General features: G+C 43.1%; 1 protein-coding gene and 1 long non-coding RNA gene across 5 annotated transcripts in view; one reads left to right on the top strand and one right to left on the bottom strand.

The window, feature by feature from the left end:
• TJP2 (tight junction protein 2) overlaps positions 1–17,470 on the bottom strand; it is a 111,746-nt gene extending 94,276 nt beyond the window's left edge. The window contains exons 1-4 of one of the 2 annotated variants that reach the window (XM_074361662.1): positions 17,286–17,470; positions 16,426–16,662; positions 14,775–14,903; positions 14,398–14,494 (exon numbers count right to left, since the gene is read on the bottom strand). The gene's annotated coding sequence lies outside the window, so the exon portion shown is untranslated. The remainder of the gene's footprint in view (positions 1–14,397; positions 14,495–14,774; positions 14,904–16,425; positions 16,663–17,285) is intronic. The other variant, XM_074361661.1, reaches the window with a different exon arrangement.
• The window catches only part of LOC123612121 (uncharacterized), a 133,113-nt gene continuing 127,122 nt past the window's right edge, over positions 15,450–21,440 (top strand). For 2 of the 3 annotated variants that reach the window (XR_006719291.2, XR_006719290.2), the window contains exon 1: positions 15,455–15,967. This is a non-coding gene — a long non-coding RNA (uncharacterized LOC123612121). Of the gene's footprint in view, positions 15,968–21,440 lie in introns of all 3 variants that reach the window. The other variant, XR_012506370.1, reaches the window with a different exon arrangement.

Here is a 21,440-nt window from a genome sequence, read left to right as displayed (position 1 = left end):
TTCACTTGGCCCGATTACGTAATTACAGTCGGTCTTCCACATCCACAGATTACTATCCAGAGAGAAAACCAAACTTGGATCGAAAATATTGGGGGAGAAGGATATCAGAAAGCTCCAAAAAACAAAACTTGAATTTGCCTAGATCTGGCAACTATTTACATGGCATTTACATTGTATTCACAACTATTTACATGGCATTTACACTATATTAGATATTATAAGTAATGTAGAGATGATTTGAAGTATACAGGGAGATATGCATAGGTTGTATGCAAACACTATGCTGTTCTATATAAGGGACTTGAGCATCTCTGGATGTTGGTAACCCTGGGGGTCCTTGAACCAATCTCCTGTGGATACTGTAATACAATCCGACCACAAGTAAGTGAAAACAAGGGACAAACCATTTGGTCTTGGAATATTTCATTTCCATAGCATTCATGAATATTACTCCCACTGGTTGTTCTACAAACAATTAGTACCAGTTAGTCACAGGAATTCTTTTATAGGCTGAACTTGGTTGGCTACAGCTGCCACGGCTGAAAAAAGCTCCAATACAGCCCTCATTTAATCATACAGGACGATGTAATTATACTTACACAACACTCCTTGTTCTAACAAATTGTATTTCTAATGACATGTGATAAAAATTACTACACAACCCTCTCAAACAAGAAAAATATCTGAGTTACCAACGACAGAAAAATTAAGATTGTTACCCATTGGAAGCTGTTTTACTCTACTGAAAGTGGCACACTATTTTGTAAATGGCATGTTTTAAAGTTTCATTTTCTATAGGAATTTCTGATGCAGTTAACGTAACAACTCTTGCAAAGTGGTTCTTATCATGATGATCTCATACAAAATTAAAACTGAGTCTTTCATTAGGAAAAGAACTCTGCTCTAGCAAGTAGTTAGAATTTGCTTTTCTTCCGCAAATGAGATTTCAGCTTTCTAATTTATTCATCTTTTAAAACTGTCATCTTTATAAGAATGCCTTCATAATAGTATATGAGAACAAAAGCACAGAAAAAATATATTTAGCCAAAATATCCCATGTAAATATGTAAAAATAGAAAATTTTCTTTTTAATTCTAAAAATTCTTTGGAAATATTCATTTACTTGGTTAGTTCCCACAGAGTTCTAGAAATTCTTTACAACTACAACTATCTGATTAAAAATCATTTACTTAAAAAAATTTTTTAATATACATGATCCAAAAAAACTTGTAAGTCAGGATGCTCAAGTTCTCTTTCTGAATGATTAAAAGTGAACAGAAAAATTCACAGACCAGAATGACGTTCCCTTTGGTCAGATCCTTTCTACTTCATGTCTACCGGTGGAAAACTGTGGTCATCCTTCTTCACTGGGTATTTTAACTGTTCCTAGGCTTTGGAAGTATAAAAAATGGAAATGAACTAATACCCCAAACAGGCTGTTACACAGGGTGTGGCCTGCTTTTCAGGGAGCTGAAAAAAGTCTTAAAGTAGAAGAGCCAGGGAAACAGCTTCTCTTCTCCCCCCAGTTCCACTACAAAGAAACCCTGTGACTTTATGCATCGTTTCATCCCCCCCATATCTTCATATAGAATACATATTTACATATTTGTTACTCAGATAAGGCACTAAAACACTGTAACAAAAATTATGTGATGTAAAAGAATTAACAAAGAGTTCAAGATTAGTTGTGGCTCTTCCAGATTTGCTTCCCTCAGCCCAAACTAGCCTTCTCTCTTCATAGCCATCCTCAGAATGCACCTGCTACTGGGTTTAAACTATTATCTTCAACTGGAGGTCACCAAATCTGTTCTTTTCAACCGGATCCTCTCACCCAACCCGCTATCTACCTGAAAGAACCCACTGCCCAGTCCCCAGCAGCAGCTGCTTCCTGCCTTTTTCTGTATCTTGCATCTTCCTCCTGGTTCTCCTCGCCTGAGACCTTGAAGCTACACTCACCCATTCCTGTGGTGCCCCAAGTCATACTAACCCCGTGACACAAGGAAAGAGAGCTGAGTTTAAACGGGAAGACTTGATTTGAATCCCACCTCTGCTGTTTACCGCCATGTGGGCTTGAAGAAGTTACTTGACCCTTCCGAACCTATTTCATTATCCGTAACACCAGGTGAGAAGTGCTGAGATACAGCAGTCTGCTGCCAGTGGTCGGAGAGGGTAGTTCACATATCCCACATTCCATTTTAGCTTTAAAAACTAAATCAGAGGTACAAACTTCCTGTTGTAAAATAAATGAGTCAAGGGTATGAAGTGTACAGCATGGGGAATATAGTTAAGAATTACACATATTTTTGTATGGTGACATATCATAACTCGATTTATCATGGTGATCATTTTGAAATGTACAGAAACAGCAAATCACTATGTTGTATACCAGGAACTAGCACAGCATTTTACAATTATACTTAAAAAACAAACATACACGCATGACTAGGATATTGTGCTGTACACCAGAACTTGACACACTGTACAACTCACTATACTTCAATAAACTAACAAACTCAGAGAAAAAGAGAGCAGATATGCGGTTACCAGAGGGTGAAGGTGAGGGGAGGGGGAACTAGATGAAGGCAGTCAAAAGGCACAAACTTCCAGTTACAAGATAAGTAAGTACTAGGGACATAATGTGCAGCATGATAAATATAATTAACATTGCTGTATGTTATATATGAAAGTTAAGAGAGTAAATTCTAAGAGTCCTCATCACATAAAATTTTTTTCTTTGATTTTGTATCTATATGAGGTGATGGACAGTCACTAAGCTGATTTTGATAATCATTTCATGATGCATATAAGTCAAATCATTATGCTTAGATCTTAAACATATATATATATATAATGCTGTATATCAATTATATCTCAATAAAACTGGAGGAAAAAAAGAAATAAGCAGAGAAAAAAATTTTTAAAAGTTATTACATATAAAGCACCTAGTGCATATAATGTCCAGCATAGTCACCGAAGTGTGTTATTTTTCCCCTGCTAATTAGTTATGTCTTCATTTTTTCCAGAAAGTTCTCCTTGATTGAACCCCCTAGACTGGGCTAGGTACTCCTTTTTCTGCCTTCTCAAATAGTTTCTGCTTAATCTATCCAAACAGGAACCACGATGAATTTAACTTATGTGTTTAAGCATGTGGAAAGGATAGGGTGGGTCCTCCAGGCCATGGAAGATTAATTAAAGGAAAGGAGTCCTGGGCAGCATGGAGGGGGTCTGAGTTCCACGCTGATCCAGGACTGCCCCCAGCCCTCTCTAGTGGTGGTTTGCCTGGGTGTCGGACACAGGCTTGGTTCCGGGCAGAGCCCTGTTTAGTGCTGTGGCCGAGCTGGCTGCAGTCTCAGTGTGGGGCCCCCTGGAGGACCTGCCCCATAGCTGTATGTTTGGTGAACCCAAGAGACACTTCAGAGTTCAAGGCAGAAGAATCTGACAACGTGAGACCCCGTCTTGCTCTCCCAGGACATCTGTGGGAGATGGTGAAGCCAGGATAGCTGCTATGTTAACACTTCTCTTGGTTCCAGGTAGAGTTTCTTTTTTATTTCTCTCTTTTTTTTTTTTTCCTTAGGTGTTTTGTTTTTTTTTTAAATTGGTATTCACTTCAAAAACTTGAATCCACAGACTTAAGCAGTATAACCAGAAAGTTACAGGTAAACACAGATTATACATGCAAATTTCTGTTCACAAAGGTCACATGTCCAAGTGTATGAATTAGAAGCCTCAGGCAGAATATCTTATTCTGACTATTATTAGTATGTGAGGGCTGTCGTAACAAAGTACCACAGACTGGTGCCTTAAACAACAGTTTTATTATTTCACAGTTCTGGGGGCTAGAAGTCCAAGATCAAAGTGTTGACAAGGTTGGTTCCTTCTGAGGGGCATGAGGCAGGGCTCTCTACTTGGCTTTGAGATGGCATCTTCTCTGTATGTCTTTATATCATCCTCACTCTGCAAGCGTCTACATCCAAGTTTCCTCTTCTTAGAAGGACACAAGTGATACTAGATTAGGTCCCACCCTAGTGACCAATTTTTCTTGATTACTTCTATGAAGACCTTCTCTCCAAATAAGGTCACATTTTGACATACTGGGGGTTAGGGTTTCAATATATGAATGTCGGGGGGGGGATATAATTCAATCCATTATTTGAAAAAAAAAAAAAAAAGGAAAGCTCTCAGCAGGTCTTCCCCTGTGATGAAAAAAGATGAAAGTCCAGAAGTAGCAGTTGGCCTAGACACATCTGGCCTGTGATGTGTCTTGTATGTTTAAAGCAAACCAACTGGGAAAAGAAAATCCTCCATGTTCAAGATGAGCCAACTGCTGATTCTGTGATGATGATCTGTTCTCTGGAAGCTGAATCCATCAAAATGCAAGAGGAAGAGGCTAAATCCCGGGTAGCTACTATGAGCTCCTGAGAAAGACTAGACATCTCCAGCACCGTAGGGCTTGTGTGGGCAGTCACAGTAAGTGTCTGGTGGGACGCTCACTCAAGATCAGTTTTTTCTTAGAGAAGACAACTGGGTGAGAAGTTGGAGTCAGGGGATGCAGACAAGGCTGATGACCAGGCAAGAAGATCCAGGAGGAAACTGACTAATGTTCCAAAACCAAGCACGCATCTCACCACCCAAGATGGAGGAAAAAACCAACACTGCGGAAGAAGAGAACAGAAAAGCAGACCCAAAGGCCATCTTGATGATGTCAGATTGAGCAAACCCCGAGTAAAGTGCAGTCCAAAACCTTCAGGAGTGTGGAACTGAGATGACGCAACTCTGTCACAAGAAAGAAATGCAGCCTGTTGGCATATCCCCTGTCGAGGCAGAGCAGGAGGAAGAAAGGGCTGACGCAAATGGCAAGCTGAGCTGTGACTGAGGACCTGGAGACCCACCAAAAGACATTCCTAGACCCTGAGGAAAAGCTGCAATGACCCTCTCTTCTTTGGAAAGCTAAATTCTGCCCCTTGAAAAAAGAGCTTATGATCATTGGCAGAGAGCATAGGAGGCGGGACAAAACCTCCCCATCTCAAGACGGAAGGGTGCAACCCTGAGACAAAAAATAACCAAAAGATACAAACTACTTTATACAGAATAAACAACAAGGTCCTACTGTATAGCACAGGGAACTACATTCAATAATTTGTAATAACCTATAGTGAAAAAGAATATGAAAAAAAAGACATGCTCTTCCTTCTCCTTCTCCAGGAATCCCCCACCACCATCACCAAGCTGGCTCCCCTCCTTGTCTTCCTCCTCAGGGGCTGGGTTTTTCCCTGGACACCCCCATCCAAACAGGAGTGAGTTACCTCCTGGTTGACTGAGCATCCACATGACCCTAATAGTCAAGATCCTGAAACAATGGACAAGTTTTTAAGTCATTTTGTTTTAAATTTTCCTAGAAAATATTCCCAAATTATCTATATTTATTCTTAATTAAAAAAACCTTTTTTACATAAATGGTTCTATTTTTTCTCAAATTGTATCTTGATAGTATATAAGATTTTAGGGTACCTGTTACCATCAGTTATTATCATTACATTGTAAACTCTAGTAAAAACAAACAGTAAATTTAATTTGATGAGCCAGCTCACTAGTCCCTAAACAGTATCTATTTTTCGTGATCATTTCAGCCACCGGACATATCTGAAATAACAAAACACTTCTCTGACAATGGTTCTATGTACCACAGTTACAAAAGAATGATGAAACAAAGTTCCTTGTCGGTCTCAATACATTTCAACTGACTTCAAAAATCACAGCTCTGTCTCTCCCAGCATCAGTGACGGCCTAGAAAGTGCATACAGTGTATACATCCTTGTATTGCCAGCATCTCTCCTCTTTCAGGAATCAGCATATGATAGATACTCAATAACATTTTACTTCCTAATTAAGAGGCAGTTGGGTGTCATGGTTAAAACCCTGCTCTGTAAACCAGCCTGGGTTTAGATCCCAGATTCACATTTAATTAGCTGTGTGGCCTGGGCAAGTCTCTACACCTCTCCAGGGCCTTAGTTTCCTCATCTGTAAATGGGGATAATAGTGGCACCTAGCTGTTAAGGTTATGTGAAAATTAAATTTAATAAATATATGCAAATCACTTAGTGCCTGAACCATCCAAGGTGCTAAGTGCTAGCCATGATTATTATTCACTCAGACAATATTTATTGGCTCAGGTTATTATGGACTTTTTTTGGTCCTTCCCAAATGCATCAATTGAAGCCCTAATCCCTAGCATGATGGTAACTGGAGTGAGGTGTTAGGGAGGGAAATTGGGTTTAGATTAGGTCATGAAGGTAGGATCCTCATGATGGGGTAAGGGCCCTCCTAAGAAGAGGAAGAGAGAGAGAGAAGGCTCTCTCTCCATGCACACACACCTAGTAAGGGCCATGTGCACACACAGTGAGGTGGCCCTCTGCAAGCCAGGAAGATGGCCCTCACCCTGAACCATGCTGGCACCCAGATCTCAGGCTCCCAGCCTTCACAAATGTGAGAAACAAATGTCTGATGTTTAAGCCACCCAGGCCGAGGTATCTTGTTATGGAAGCCTGAGCAGACTAAGGTTGTAGATCCAGTCCAGACAGGTATTTCAGCTCACTGGGTGCCACTTCCTCAATCAACCCTGCTCTCCTCAACCCCAGTTTTCTGTGCTCCCGTATGGACCATTTCAACCTTCCCAGTGTCCACTTAGATCTCCTTACGGTCCTGCCCTTTGGCAGCTGAGGTGCTGATAGGTAACCTTTGATCTGCCAATCCATCCTCATCTGGAGGACTCCTGGCTCTCATGGTGTGGCTCCCTGCCTGACCAGTCCGTCCAGCCTCCAACACCACCCACACTCCAGAAGATAATGCACACAGCCCAGGGCGTCAACACTGGGCCTCCCCTTTCTCCCTGTTCCAGTTCCCTTTGCACCTGCTGATGAGCCAGACTCTGTTTTCCTCCTGTCACTTCTCTAATTATATGTTTACCTATCACTATCTCTCTCCCCCTCTAGACTGTAAGCTCTGCTCTGAGGGCAGATACCTATTTTTCTGACATTGAAGCCATTTCCTGTTGGGTTTTCTAGGTCCACCCCAACACTCATTCATTCATTTACTCCCGGGACAAGCACAGAGCTGCTCCCTATCCAACACTCTGATTGACAGTGGGCATACAAATAATGAGAAACCATCCTTGCCCTCAAGAACCACCCACTCTAATGGGGCAACGGGTAACTGCAACCCAGCCTGCTGTAGCAGGGATGTGAGTGGCTGTGGAACAAGCACGGGACAAAGCAGAGAGGGGACAATCTTGTCCGAGGTGCTTGGTTTGGGAAAGTCTTCACAGAGATGGTACTTTAATTAAGTCTTAATAGTATCAATAGACATTCCTTAGGCTGATGCAAGGGTTTGAGGCATCCCAGGTGGAAAGAAAAGTATCTCCAAGAGCCAGAAAAGCCTAAAAGCAAAGTGTGTTCTCAGACAGGTAAGTAGGGCAAGCTGGCAGGAAGGCAGCCTGCAGTGCACCTGTGAGCCTCGGGCTAGAGATGCCTTGACCTGAGGCTCTGCACAGAGCAGGTAAGGCAGATGCCACCCGCTCCAGCTAACATGCCCTCCCCCTTGCCTAGATGTGGCCGAACCATTACTTAGCAAACACGTCCCCTGTGCCAGCCACTGAGATAAGGGCTCACCGTGTATTACCTTGTTTAATTCTCACAGCGACCTTGAGAGGTGGATGTAAAGTCTCTCTGTTTTCAGATGAAGAAACTCAGGTGCCAAATGACTAAGTAACTTTCGCGGGGCCACACCAGTAATAAGTTGTGGGGCTGTAATTCCCAGGTTGGTCTGATGACGAAATGTATACCTTCTGACACCCATTAAGCCTGGGTAGGTGCGCTGGGGCCCTTGGGATGTCCCCATCATAATGACATGGAATTGCCTCTTTACTGGTTTGTCTCCCTCTAGAGCGTGGATCTCAGGAGGGCAGAGACTTTGCAATGTTCACCACTGTATCCCTAGTGCCTGGCACAGGGCCAGGCAGAGAAGAGGCATCAATAGCACATGCAAAGAATGAATGCATGCATGAATGAACAGGGCTCTGAACTCTTTGCCAAAGTGCACTCTCACCCTTCCCAGTGCCTGAAGGAAAGGAATCCCAAGTACAATCCTGCAGCCAAGATCTGAGTGTACAACCCAAGTTCACGTCTGCCCTCTCCCACTTTGGTCAGAGGGAGGAAAACTCCTGCACTCCTCTGAAGCTGCACAGACAGAACCTTCCCCCAAGTGCAGGGGCTGCCACCACCATCTTCACTTTCCATCCTCATCCCTATCTGTGCACAAAAGCATTAGCATCCTTTGAGAGGTCTGCTTACAAGGTTGGCCCCTGGCTGGCATCTGGGAAGGTGAATTTGGGGAAGGTTCCACCATTCCCAGGACTGATAAGAGTTGCTTACTGTCCCTAAATTGATTGCACAAACAATGTAGCTTAGGCTAAACACCTGCTTTCCTACTGAGAGTCTGAACTTTTGGTCCATGCTATGCAGAGGATGCCAGTGTAATAAATTACCAGAGAAAACCCTGGGCACTGAGTCTTTAATGAAGTTCCCTGGTTGGCAACACTTCACACACGTCGTCTGTTGGAATTAAGGATGTCCTACGTGACTCCACTGGGAGAAGACACTTGGAGGCTTGTGCCTGGTTTCCTCAGATTTCGATCTGTGTGCCTTTTCCCTTGGCTGATTTTGCTTTGCGTCCTTTCACTGTAATAGTCACAGAGGTGAGTATAGGCTAAACCTGTAGGTCCTCCTAGCAAGCTGTCGAAACTAGAGGTGGCCTTAGGGATCCTAAGACACCATCTCTCCCAGAAGCAGGACTGAAAAATACTTCCTGTCTAGTACTGATCATTAACCAGAGGAACTGCACACCCAGGGCCCACAGGGGCCAGGCAGGAATGTAAAATTGTGCAAATGGTTGAGTGGAATGGAGGTGAGTCGAATGCAGGCGGCGGCCACTCAGCTTCTGAACCCCCTAGCAAGTCACAGGCGGAGCTGGGCATAGACCACACCCACTGATCCTAAACTCTCTCCCTCTGCTGATGACAGGTGCCCCCAGGTAGTAACACAGAACACCTCGGGGCAGGCTGTGGCCTTGTTCCAAAGCCCAAGAGAAATGCTTTACATCCTCAGAGATGAAGAGGATTCCTTTCAAGTAAAATATGAAATAAAATTAGGAGATGTTTGTTTAAGTCTGAGACACTGCAAGGAGGGTGGGACACAGCTCAACTTCACAGGACCCAACAGCAGTGGGCCACTGCCCTCCTTGGATTTCTTTTCTGTAGCAGAACTTTCTGACCTTCACAACACAGATTGTTGGCACCCACCTCAGAATCGGCTTATGCCAAATTATGCTAAGGAGACTAGACACCCGGTGGCACAGATTTTTAAGCCATTATGCTGAGCAGGCAAAGGCGTGAAGGGAGGAAGACAAACTTGAAGGCCACTACTTGCATGAAGGGCTCCTGCTCTGGCTTACAAAGCTCCCAGGTTCTAGGCTGACTATGATTAACAGTAACAGGCAAGAGGGAAAGGGGCCAGTCATGACTCCAGGACTGGCCGGAAGGACTTAAAGGGGCCCCTAATCTTGTGAAGGAAAGTTCACACTTGGCCCCATGGCCCCCAGCAGCACATCCCACTACCTGGTAATGCTGGCCTTCCTGGGAGTGGTGGAAAGGCGTGTCCTCGCTCCCCTGTTTACATGGAGTTAGGGGGCCTCACTTGCCTTTGCCTCCTCAGAACCTTCTGCCCACCCCTCTCCCATCCCAGAGGTTTCTCTTCCAGCCACCCTCTCCCCGTACGTCTCGGATCCCAGCACCTGTCTATGCCCTGCCTCAGTCACATCCACTTCCCTAGCTCCACCAAGGTCCTGTATGCACAGGATGCCTGAGCCCTCCTCTGGCCTCTTCTTTTCCCTGACTCTTGCTCCAGTCCCACACTTCCCAGTGCCTCCAGTCCACTGGTTCTCAAAATGTGGTTCCCAGACCAGCAGCATCAGCATCACCTGTACACTTATGAGAGATGCAGATTCTCAGGCCCCACCACAGATCAACCGAAAAAGAAACCAAACTCAAGGGGTCAGCAATGCGTGTTTTAACAAGCCTGCAGGTGATCCAGATACAGCCCACTGCGTGAGGACCACACACTCCACTTGCTTTTTCCAAATGCCAATACGTATTTTAAAAATTCATGATTGCCTTGTAACTGGAGAACATGAAGACGATTCTCCACATAGCTAGAGAGAAAGAACACTGCCATGCAGCTCGGGAAAGAAAGAATGGAAATGTGCAAACTCATGGCAAAATGTTTATCAGTCCACCCTCCTATTGGAAATACATAAAGATAAAATCAAGGTACCCTAATAAAATATATAAACTATTTATTAATATGATTTATAAACTATATTACTGTATATTTTAATAAGTAGAATGAATAGATGCTAACCAACACAATAGCAAAAAATGTTAGTTCAGGTGTTTAAAATATCAGCCATCAGCACAAGTGCCTTCTTTAGTGTGTTATTAACATCTGAGAGGCACATGATTTTTTAGTGGGCAATAAATCAGCATATAGAATAACAGATCTTTGCCTACCTTCATGAATCTATGCATTAATTCTTTTTTGCAGGGGGTGGTGGTGGTAATCAGATTTCTTTGTTTTTATTGGAGGTACTGGGGACTGAACCCAGGACCTCATGCATGCCAGGCATGCACTCTACCACTGAGCTATACCCTGCCCTCCCATGCATTAATTCTTCACTCAAATCCTTTGGAACAGCAGGTACTACATGTACTAGGCCCTAAGGCAAGTAAAAAGATGAGCCAAAACTGGAATACATTTTAAAATAGCAAAGGGCTCAATTTACATTCTCAGTATTCTTCTAAATCATTGAAACTAGAGAATCTATTCAAAACTGATTTTCCTCTTGCTCTCACTAATTCTCCTTTGGAAAAGGATTTTTTAAAAGCCCAGAAAGAATGGTTTAATAAATAAGCTCATGAAAAGATGTTCAACATCGTTAGCCATCAGAGAAGTGTGAATCAAAACTGCTTCACAGCAACTAGGATGGCTAAAATAAAGAAGACTGATGAGGATGTGGAGAAATACAAACTCTCACACATTGCCGATGGGATTGTAAACTGGTGCAGCCACCTTGGAAAACACTCTGGCAGTTCCTGAAAACGTTAAATATAGGGTTTACATTTGTTTTCCACTTATAAGTATGTACCCAAAAGAAATGAAAACATATGTCCACATAAAAACTTGTACATGGATGTTCATAACAGCACTATTCGTAACAGGCAAAAAAGTAGAAACAATCCAGGGGGGAGGGAATAGCTCAAATGGCAGAGCACATGCTTCACATGCATGAGGTCCTGGGTTCAATCTCCAGTACTTTCTCTAAATAAATAAATAAGTAAACCTAATTACCTCCCCTACAAAGTTTAAAAAAAAAAAGCCTTTTAGAAACAATCCAAGTGTCCATCAACAGATGGGTGGATAAACAAAATGTGGTATACACTTACAATGATAATTATTTGGCAATAATTTTACAATGTAGCTAAACCTTGAAAACATTATGCTAAATGAAAGAAGCCAGAAATCCAGGACCACGTATTGTATAATTCCATGTCCAGAATAGGCAAATCTATAGACAGAAAGTAGATTAGTGGTTGCTTAGGGTGGGGCAGATAGGGGCTGAGAAGGTACCAGCTAAGGGGTGAAAGGGGTTCAAGAAGGGGTTCTTTTTAGGGCAATAAAATGTCCTAAAATTGACTGTGGTGGTGATTGCACAACTCTATGAATATACTCAAAACCAATGAACTGTACACTTCATAGGTGAATTGTATGGCATGTGAATTATCAATAAAATCGCTTTTTTTTTTTTAAATGGCCTACAGTTAGAGGAGAATTACAAACAAACTCAGTTAACTAAAAAGTGTTGGGCACCTTGAATGTGTGGCTTCTTCTGTCTCCTTTGCATTGCAAATTCCTCCCAAATAAAGATAAGAGGTTTCTGTGATCATTTTACAGCTTACAAGCACTTTTATAAATAAGGTTCTTTTGAGTCCTTACTATAATCATAGAGGGAGATAATTATTCCCCTAATTTTATATTTGGGGACATGGCAGCTCCGAGTTTATGAGGTTTACTCCCACTCAGTCAGCTGGTCAGGCTAAGTGTCGGTTATTCTGCACCTGAATCTTGTGCCCTTTCTTCCACACTGTACAGCGTCTTGCGGTGCTGCGTAGATACCATACATGGAGCTGGTACTGCTGACTGATCGCAATAAGAATGCCCATGACTTGATTTTTCTGGGAGCTGGACTAGCTATGCTAATGCTGCATTTAAACCAAGTATAATCTACCGATCACTCATCAGAGGTCTTGTGGTACCATGGAAAGAACCCTTTGCTTTTGGAATTTATTTCTGTTTTGGCTCATCTTTTTATTTGCTTCAAGGCCTAAAGCATGTGGTGCCTGATGTTCCAAGAGATCTGAACAAAGAATTAATCAATACATAGATTCTTGGAAGTGAAGGAGAGTTAGTAGGCAGAGGATTATTATTTTACATGGAAGGACCACGGAAAGAACCACAGTCTACAGTAGGAAGACCTAGGTTGGCTTCAGTTTTCTCATCTGTAAAATGAGAAAAAAAGAAATAGCTCTCTCGAGGTCATTGTAAGAATTTAATGAGAACATACTACGAAAATACCTGATTCAAAATAGGCACTCAACAAATGCTTATTGTTGCTGAACCAAATAGTCTAATGCCTTGATCTCTCTTAGAGAGACAAGTGGGTTCTCTTAGACATTCAGAATTCTAAACCTCAGATCTCAAGAATCAGACCAACATCAAAAGGTGATGCTGGTCTTCAACATCAAACCTGAAACAATGACCACCTAATTTTAAGGAAGAAGTCATTATTAATTTTATTTCTTGTTTAATATAAAATTGCATTGTCTTGTACTTTCAGATTAATTTTTCAGTATCTTAGTTTGCATGTGTGTGTGTTTACTCCAGCGACTCCCAACCTAATTATACATTGGGATCACCCAAGGAATTGCTAAACCTACAGATTCCAATGCAGAGAGTCTCAGTAGGTCTGAAGCAGTTGGAGAGCTTCCATTTTTACTAAACTCCCCAAGTGATTCTCCAGGCATCACTGAATTACTGATAAATTCTTTCAGTAAACACTTTCTAAGGAATTTTTTCTCTTGGGTGGATTACAACATAGCATTTGTTCACCAAATAAACACTGAATTACATTGCTGTTTCAGAAGAGAACATAGTGGAGGAGGGGAAGCCTTCTCTTTGCCTTCCTAGAGTTTTACTGAAGTAACATTCTGAAATTCTGTGAATACAAGAATCTCCTGAAAAGGGAGAATTTTCTGCCTATTTGAATGATCAAATCTTGCCTATTTGAATTATCTTCATTCATCATTTCAAAGGGACTTTTCAATCAAAGGAAGCTGTAAGTTCCTTCCTATAAGTTGACAGCCTCATTGTAATGAAAGTCATAATACAAGAAAAGTAAAGCATCTTAGAGAAAAAAGAAACTGGGAAAATTGTGAAGGATCTGCCACTGTTCAGCTATTTATTAAATCTTCCCACTATCTCTGATCACTTATGTATTCTGAACCACATTCTTGATCTATAACAATGACTTTGTTAGATCATGAATGAAACCATTTTTATTAGCTTGCCAATTCACATTTCTGTCCTCACTGAAAAGCAAGTCCTCAAACCACAACCTGGACAATTCTAAGCAGATGCAAGTAGATGACTTTCATTATTACAAAACTTTTCTTAATTATACAAATGTTTTTACAACTAGAAATAATGTCATCGGACCATTAGAGTCACTTAACATTAAAGCAGAAACAAAACAGTGGTATTTTAGAAAATTATTTCAAATCTTTCTGAAGTCTTGCTATGATCTCTCTCTCTCTCTCTCTCTCTCTCTCTCTCTCTCTCTCTCTATATATATATATATATATGCCAAGCAACAACTCTTTGTCTTAAGGTTTATTCCAACTACTTTCAAAAAGTTTGAGTCAGTTTAAAAAAAAACCTAAACCTGATGTAAACAGAACGTCTAAAATAAAGCCAGTTAAAAGAAGTGCTGAGATAGATTTTACCAGGCATCTACACTCATTTAATTAGTGAAGTTTGAGCCCTGGGGAGCTCCATTTCTTTCCAATCAATTCTCTATTAAAAGAAAGCACATGCACTGTAAGAACCTGGAGTGGGGTTGGGGAATAGCTCAGTGGTAGAGCATGTGCTTAGCATGCACGAGGTCCTGGGTTCAGTCCCAGTTTTTACTGAAGAAAAAAAAAATGAAGAAGAGAAAAAAAGAACCTGTAGTTACCAGGTCACCAGGCCACTGACCCAGGAATTTCCAAGTGTTTACTCAAATTCTACGAACATGATTTTACTTTACTTCCCAATTCAACCTTTTCTGTACCCTACAAAAAAAAAAAAAAAAAGTCATTAACAGTATCCAGAAGCTCTGGGGCTGGAAAGAGAGGGGAATAGGGTCTCAGTTAATAGGTACAGAGATTCTGTTTGGGATGATGAAAAAGTTCTGGAAAAGGACAGTGGTGACGGTTGCACAACATTGTAAAAGTACTTAATGCTACTGAATCGTTTACTTAAAAATGGTCAAAAAATGGCAAAGTTTATGTTACGTGTATTTTATCATCATAACAATAAAAGGATATAAGTCTCTAGAAACAAAACACTCACAGGCCAGTGTGCTAGCCACAGGTCCAAGTCTTCCTCAGGGAGCTTACCACCCTGGGATGGAAGGGCTGCGATCCAGGGGGCCGTGGTGTGTTCCTCCGGGTCTGGTGAGGTGAAGGTTCAAACGTCGGGCTGTCAGGTATGTGGGGAAACATAGTGTAAATCACTTCTTTAAACTGGACAAGAAACTCACCCCAACATACCCTATGCCAGTGCTTCTCAAAATGTCAATCTGCAAAGACCCCCCCTGGGGTTCTTGGTTCAGCAGGTTTGCCTGGGCCCTGAGAGCCTGTATATTTAACAGGCCCCAGGTGAAGCCGCTGTTGCTGGTCCGTGGGTTTTACTCGAAGCAGCAAGGCTCCAGAGCGCTTCAAAGACAGTTACCCTGTCAACCTAAGAAGCCTCTAGAACCACGGTCTCCTCACCAGGAAACACAGAGGGCTGATCACACCTTTCAAGAGAATTGGCTAAGGACTTAGCTGCCATCCACCGTTTGTAAACATGCGTTGAGCAACTTGGACTAGCAGGCCCGGCTGAAAGGGGGCCTCCCAAGTGTTCCCACCCACCTCCGGGACGCGGAAACAGCCACCCACCTAAGGATAGTTAACAGAGAGCCAGTTTCGCAGAAAACCCTCATGCAGACTTCAAAATAGTCTTGAAAATACTCTTCTCAAGCTCGAAGAATGCCTGGAATTCAGTGGCCTTTATCCAACAGAAAGATGTCCAACTCAGTTTTGACTGAGTTCCCTACAGAAGAACCTTGCGATGCAGCCCGCGAAGACTGACAACGCCCAGCACGTTAACAAGCTCGGCCCCTCCTTTACAAATGGGTCCGAAAGTGGGGAGGAAAAAAAAAAGTTCTGGAACGTCGCCGCGCTGAGAACACAGACCCCCGCTCTCGGGCTGCGCGCGCGGACGAGCACCTGCAGGCTCGTCCGCGCGCCCAGGTGAGCGGAGTTCTCAGGCTCCCGGGCCGAGGTCCCGCGGGAAGCAGCTCACGCAGCCCCCACGCACTCTTAATTACCCAGAGCCCTCCTCGGCCGCGCAAATCCAAGACGCCAGCTCCTGTCCGCTCCAGACACTGCGAGCGCTGACGGCGCCAACAGAAACTCAGAGGCCCTTTTAATCTGGTTAAAGAGAAGCTCAGCAGAAAGTGAAACAGTTCCCACCCCTGGAGGGAGAAGGTTCCAGGCCAGGTAGGAAAAAGAAAGTGGCTCTCAGACACCTGTAGCTGCCCCACTAGCGCGCTCGCACTCACTTCCAGACGCTTCCCCAAGGGAAACCCTGTGACGCGCTGTTATCCCCTGAGGGGATGGGGAGGTAAGCGTCAGTTAAGCATCCCCAGAAAGGAAAAAAAAGAATCACTGCCCAATAAAGTACGCCCCAAATCCACGGGGTGGTGGGGAGGCATCAACTCGAATTTCCTCGCGCTGCCCCCCACCTCCGCCCCAACGACGGATTCAGGGAGCAAAGCGTCGAGCCACACCCCGCAAAGCCCTCCCCCGCCAAAGTCGCGACCTGAGGAAGGTGTCCCGGCGCCGCCCGAGCGCGGCTGCTGTGCCTGGGGCGGCTCTTCTCCAGCCTCGCGGCGGGCAGCGCCCCGGACGCCCGCGGGCGCCTGGTGGCCGGGAGGGAGAGGGAGGAGGGTACTCGCCTGGAGGCCGGTGGCGGCCGCAGTCGGCGGAGTCGGGCGCAGGGCGAGGACGGCTCTGGCGGGCGCTTGGGTGCCTCTGACCCGGCGCGGGTTGCTGGGTGGGTGTCCCCCGCGCTCCTGGAGCGCGTCGCCGGCGGCGCCTCACGGAGCTGGAGTGCTGGAGGCGGCCCCGGGAATGGGCGGGGGCGAGTGGCCTCGGCCGCTGCTCCTGTGTATTATTGTGACTCAAGCTATTTCCTGTTTGGGGTTTGGGAGAAAGAAAAAAAAAAAAAAACCGAGGATGTGGGCAGGGGGATTGGGGCGGCAGTGAGCCAGAGAGCTGCGGCCTGGAGGGGACGAGAGTGGGCAGCAGCTGTCGCCTACCTCCTTTGAGCCCCCGAGAGTGCTAAGCGCGCGCGAACCCCGCTAGAGAAACGGAGCTTATTGCGGCGCTACTTTGGGGGTATCGGGAAGGACCTAGTGGGGCTCACACACGCCACCCAGCGGTGGGGCAAGGGCTGCGGCCGCAGGGACCGCCTTGTCACTTGAGCCCGCGCGCCGGCTCCCCTGCCTCCTTCCTTCTCTACAAAACTGCCGCTGAGCGTTCTTCTCGCCCAAGGGCGAGCGGAATTTGCTGTGCTGCTTTCTTTATTCGCGCCCAGGTCGGCTTGTCGATCCTCTCCAGGGAGGTGGGCAAGGAAGGGGTCAGATTGGTTACCCTTTCAAAGACAATGGGAGGATGGTTGTGGGCCGTTGAGGGTGTCTGATTGGTGTTGGGGGTCTTTGTTTTTGTGGGGGTGGGATAGGAAAGCAGGTTAATTATTTTGGTGGAAAGTTAACTTTTATGATCAGCTTCCGTTCCCCTCCTCCACCAACCTCACCCTTAGCCGGGGATCACAGGGTCTGAGACTCCAATCCGGAAATACCGGTTCTTCCCGCTGGGACAATAGGTGAGGGCGGGAGCGTTGACCCGAGAGCCGGCTTAGTCACAACGGGGATCCTTGCTCAGCTGGAAAGGCAGAATCGTCCTAGTACCTCAGTCTGCAACTGGCAAGCAGGTGTTCCTTCCATTTAGTCCTGTTTAAAATTCTGGGAAGGTTATGAGGACTTACTGTTTGTTTAATGGGTGCAGAGTGTCGATCTGGGATGATGAAAAAGTTGTAGAGATGGATAAAGCTGTTGGTTGCACAACAATGTGAGTGTACTTAATGCCACTGAATTGCATGCTTAAAAATAGTTAAAATGATCAATTTTATGTTATGTGTATCCCTCCCCCCAAAAAATCCTGGGAAGGTCACTCCCTTATTCATTCAAGATAGCTTTGCGTATGATTGCCAAGCCCTCCTCTCCTCCCTGCACAAACCTTTGCCAGAAGTGGTGGAATGAATAAAACTCAAGTTCATTTAGTTTAGACTTCTGGGGGTACTTATCAAGAAGTTATTCCAAGAAGTGGGTAGACTGAACCTAGAGGACAGTATCCTTTTTTAAAAGATGAACAGTAGTTTGTCTGAAGCATAAAGTGTTAGCAAGATAAATAAAGGTGTATATGGTATCTTACTCTTTATCTAAGAAAGCAGGAATACATAATACATTTGCTTATTTTTTAATGGAAAAATAAATTACTAAATAAAATGGTTACCTATTGGAGAGAGATGGAACAAGATGAAAAGTATGAGTGTAGAAACTAGACTTCTCTGTCTTACTTTGTGTATTTGACTTTGGAATGATGTAAATTTTACATAATTATGAAAAAATTAAATCAGAAATTTAAAAAGCAAAAGCAAAATGCAGCAAATGAATGTCGGTATCAAGTTGGTGGCTTAACCATGTATAGGGGAATTTTGTCAGGTGACTTTAAAGCACACTTCTTTGACTCTGCATCCCTTAGGAATATACCCTGAGGATAAAGAGAATGTTAAAAACAAAAACCTATAAACTACTTCTCAGTAATCATAATATTAGTAGTAAGTAATTTATGTTAATATTCTTAATCAATATTTTTCAGTTTAAAAGCGATCAACGTAAGAGTTAAGCAATATTAAATTGGAATGGGAATTATTTAGAATTCACAATATATTTTTCTTTAAAAAAAAAAATTCCAAGTCTATTTACTCAAAATGTCCACCAAACAGTGACCAACGTGGTAGGAATAAGTACTCTTAGATCCGAGGTTGTGGTCTCTACCATTTTTCCCTAAAAGGAATTATTCCTACTTGAAAAAGTGATTGATTTTAGGTTAGGGGCAAGAAGTATCCAAAATAAGAACTTGTCAATTCAGAAAATAAGGAAGCTGTCAAAAACTAAAGGTTCACACGAAATGAAATTGGGAGCCAACTTGTATGTAGAAGCACCCACTGACCAAAGTGGGCTAAATTTGAGCATCAGTAAGAAAAATAACTGCAATGAATTGAGACATATCAGATATGTACATATCCATGAATCATAATGATACTTAAAAAAACACAATTGGTTAACGTTTCTGTTGCAATAGAACTAATTCACTATTTTGAAAGCTGGTAAATTACAAGAGAAAGAATTATACGTTTTACCTGCCTCTTCTGTACCACTTCAGATCTTCTTTGCCTCACTTGTCTCTTATTCAGGCCACTGCTGCAGCAACAAGTTCTAGGTGGGCTCTGTCCAGCTTCATGCAGAAACAACCCAAAATAACATCATCTCCTACCTCCTACCCTAGTGCTGCTTTGTTAATGTCAGTTTGGGGATTTATGGAAACTATCTAGGTGCCTATGCATATACCACCCTGAAGAGTGGATGAGTTAATGTTTCATGGTCTAACCTTTGACCAGTAGAGGATAGAAACTGATAAAGATTTCTTCTTGCCCCAGGATGAACTATCCTAGGACTCAGTTTGTATTGAGCGAGACTCAGTCTATATGTCTTCTTAGAAATCAAGTCCCAGAGAATCAACCAGTCAGGTGCTTGAAGCTGTAGCCTTGCTGGGTGAGGCGCCCATGAATTGGCTCTTTCAGCTTTCCCACTCCTCACTTATTTCCCTAGGACTGTACCTTCAATAAAGCACGTGTCTCAAGACTCTGCTTCCTGGGAAACCCAGGCTAACAAATGTACAAGCAGTGTGTCAGGATAACTAAATAGTTGATGAGGAAATTATTTTAGCAAATAAGGAAAGACAAAATTTGAATATCAGCATTTTCCAAGACCCTAATAAAATAACGGATAAAGGCAGCGATCCTCGATGGCCACTAATAACACAAAAAAAAGATCACCAGATATTATGTGCAATCTGATAGAAATACACAACATTGTGAATGACACGTTCTTGCCAAAAAAGAGCAAACCTGAATCTGATCAAGCTTCTAGATCCAACTAGTTTATAGGAACTACGGAAACAGAGGAATATGTTAATACTACTAGAGAGCATGATCAACAAAACCCAGAATGTGAGAAACCCAAAAAAACAAATGACCCAGTCTCCTCAAAGAGTAGCGAGGCATTAAAAGTGATGGGGGAAGAAACTTATAGATTAAAAGACTTAAGTGATATTGATGAAATACAACATGTGTTTCTTGTTTGGGTCCCAATTCAAACCAACCAACCACTAAAACATGATGAGATATTTGGGGACACCTGATAGTCCCTAAGTTGGGAAAAATTTAGGAAAAAATTTTAAATATTTTAATCATGCATCACTGATCAAATCAACGATATCGAGTTGGTGTTGCTACTACATATGTTTGAGTGGCATATTTCTTTTATATATATGTATATGTATGCATGTGCATACAAAATAAAACATCTGTTTAATTTCTTTTTGTATCTGAAATGAACATTTCAGAGAAGAAGACTTGGAATTTGGATTTTCTTTGAATGTGTTCAGGTAGGAAGGACTCTGGCTGGCACAGCTGGTAGCTGGCGTTTGTTTTTCCCCACCCCCTCGTTTCATTCTGAGGACAGGCTGTATGTATGCCTTTGTCTGTGATTTCATGTAATCAGCAAAAGGGCATTTTCAGTAACTAAGAAATACTTCCACTCTGAAGACTAAACATTGCAAAATCTGCTCTTAGAAATAAAGAGACACCTCCATGGGTCACAGGGGCTGTACTCTGAAAAACGGGGCAAGAACTCTGGGTTCTCACTTGGAGCTCAGCAGAGGTTCCCTTTCTGCCACTGGCCCCAAGGCAGTCCCGTAGAAACCATCTTGCCTTTCCGGGAGACAAAGCCCTATTCTGCCTCTTGTGACAGGGAGCTCTTGTTTTCTGTGTCCTGAGGTTCTGAAATCAATACTGTGCTTTACCTGCAGGCTGGACAGACAGGATTGGGAAGGCGTCAAATCACAGTCTAAAGTGGGCCACTTGCCTTGATAAGACAGGTGTTTTCTTTACAGGCAACTGGTGCACCATTGAGCCCCAGAAAGCCTTGTTTCTAGTCTTGACTTTGCTACCTTCTGCCTGTGTGATTCTGAGTTTTCCATTTTTTTCCTGATTGTATTCAGAAATAATTCACATACATCACTGCATAAGTTTAAGGCATACAGCATGACGTTTGATTCACACATACTGTGAAATGATTGCCACAATGCATTCAGCTAATATCCATTATCTCACACAGATACAATAAAAGGAAAACAAACGAAAAAAAAAACCCTGTGATGAGAACTCTTAGTAGTTACCCTTCTAACAACTTTGCTGTATATCATACAGCAGTGTTAGCTGTAGTTATCATGTTGTACATTACATCCCTCATAGTTATTTAGCTTATAATTTTTATCTTATGATTATGTAACTGGAAGTTTACCTTTTGACCACCTTCCTCCAATTCCCTACCCCTCACCCCTTTGTGAGTTTATATTTAACTTCCCTGCATCTCAACTTCAGTCTCCTCACTCTTTGACCCAGCAACTCCATTTCTAGGTATCTACCCTTTCCTTGCAAATACTTAACACACATATTTGAAGGCAGTATAGTTAAGAATGCTTATTCCTGTGTGTTGGAGTAGCAAAAATTTAAGATTAGGTGTCACTAAAAAAATGGCTGGATAAATAATGGTACATCTGGACA

Source organism: Camelus bactrianus, chromosome 4 (assembly GCF_048773025.1).
Source record: "Camelus bactrianus isolate YW-2024 breed Bactrian camel chromosome 4, ASM4877302v1, whole genome shotgun sequence".
Lineage (NCBI taxonomy): Eukaryota > Metazoa > Chordata > Mammalia > Artiodactyla > Camelidae > Camelus > Camelus bactrianus.
This window is presented reverse-complemented; position numbering and strand designations above follow the sequence as displayed.